The sequence below is a fragment of the Octodon degus genome, unplaced genomic scaffold (genome assembly GCF_000260255.1).
Source record: "Octodon degus isolate 3935 unplaced genomic scaffold, OctDeg1.0 scaffold00186, whole genome shotgun sequence".
NCBI classification, from domain to species: domain Eukaryota; kingdom Metazoa; phylum Chordata; class Mammalia; order Rodentia; family Octodontidae; genus Octodon; species Octodon degus.
The window spans coordinates 1,707,978-1,710,073 of record NW_004524762.1 but is presented as its reverse complement, the minus strand read 5'-3'; positions in this window follow the sequence as shown (position 1 = coordinate 1,710,073).

Genomic DNA, 2,096 nt, shown 5'->3' with positions numbered 1-2,096 from the left:
TTTTTTCAGGGTCTCACTATGCAGCTCAGACTCATAGTGATCCTCCTGTTTTCAGCCTCCCCAGTGCTGGGATTACAGGCGTGTGCCACCACACCTGGACTTGGTCACTGGCTCAGCGCACCTGGAGGCAGGGCCACTGTGGTGTGTGGTGCCAGGGATCGAACCCCAGCCCCTTCACTCGCCTAAGCAGGCACTTAATCCACTGAGCTATCTTGCCAACCATAGTCCCAGTTTCTTAGTGAGGATTTACTATAGACTAATATAACAACCCACTATATGGTACCATTGTGACGAGCTGAATGTAACCATATCTATATATCATTACCTATCCATATCTATGTCTGCATCTGTGTAGCTCTATCTCTAAATTTATCTGTATCTAGTAAACTTTGTAGAGTTATCAAAAAATGATGGCTTCAGTTATCATTTTTTGCCAAACTCATAAATTGCATAATTAAAGAAGTCTTCTGGACACTGTTTTGAATGCGAATGCCTGTACTGAGCAGGCAGGTGTCTGGTGTCTACAGTGTCTATAGATAAGGTTCTACCCAGACCCTTATACAGTCTGCTGTCTCCATGTGTTACTTGATGTACAAGCTTATGGCTGCCCGAACTGTAGCTATAAGATAGAAGGACCTAAATCCTATGGAGTGAATGCGCACATTTTGACTATCTCAGGGCTTTGGTCACCAGGCAGGACTTGGGACAGTCATAGCACTAGAATATTTGCTTTCAGTCACAGCTAACCTCTTGTATTTATCCCAATATGTGCCTAAAACATTGTTTCCCATGTAAAAGCAACAGGCAGCAGTTATACAATGGGGAGCTGTAGTGAACACTGACCTCTGTTCCTCTGATAGAGTGGGGCCTTCTCTGTCCTAAAACATGGGTTCCCCCAACTCAAAGCTTTGGACCCTCCTCTGCATGTCCCAAGAGAATGTGTTGGTAGTGGGAAGAACTGGGACCTTCCCACTGGGACCATGAAGGCAATTGGCAGAGAGAATTGGGAGCAGACAGGTAAAGCCATCATTAAATTACCCTTGGAGATGCAATTTCATGCAATTACATGAAAGATAGTGAATAGCGTCTACCCATCTCATGTTAGAAATGAAGCAGAACTAGGTTTGAACTGTAGCCTGAGGAATTAATGTTAGATAAGACGATACAATAGGACCATGTGCCTGCTCACAAAGCACTATTTTTATAGCAGAAGAGATTTTCTTGGGCACATATCATAGTCTGCTTTGATTTGGAGTCAATTTGTATTTGTGTGCCCTGCTCATCCTTATTTGTACCCATGTAACCCGGTGTAGTGCCGCGTGCACAGTGGGCTCTTAATAAATGTTTGTTGCATTACATTAATTTGTCAAGTGATGGAGATGAGGAGCCACAGCTGATCTCCTCTGAAAGGTGTTAAACACGAAACAGGCTTTTTCATGTGGAATGTCTTAGGAATCAGGACCACGGAGCTGTCACAAGCTTTTCTGCTCCCATTTTTGTCCTATGTGTATCTTTTCAAGTTCCAAACTGAAAGAAAAATTCATATTTGCTTCCATGGAAGCAATTGACATTATTATTATTATTATTATTATTAGTTTTTGTCTTTTTTCTGGAGACAGGGTTTCATTGTAGTTCAGGCTGGCCTTGAACTCACTCTGTAGCCCAGGCTGTCCTTGAACTCACAGTGATCCTCCTGCCTCTGCCTTGTGATTGTTGGCATTCCAGGTGTGTACACCACACCTGGCTTGACAGCTTTGATTTTTTTATTTTTGGTACCAGGGATCAATCTCAGGGTCTTGAGCTTGCCAGGCAGGTACTTGTGTCACTGAGCTATCTCTCTGGCCCTTGACAGCTTGTAGTAATGAGATTTTCTTGATTGTATTTCTTTGGAGCTTAAATCTATGGAGTCTATAGTATAACTACATTAGTAGTTAACTGCAGTCTCAGTAGTATAACCACATACCTTTATTATAACTACATTCTTTTTTTCTCTTTTTTGAGACAGGGTCTTCCTATGTAGCTCATGGTGGCCTATGTATCTCAGACTAGCCTCGAACTTGTGGCAATCCTCTGCCTCAGCCTCTTGAGTGCTGGGA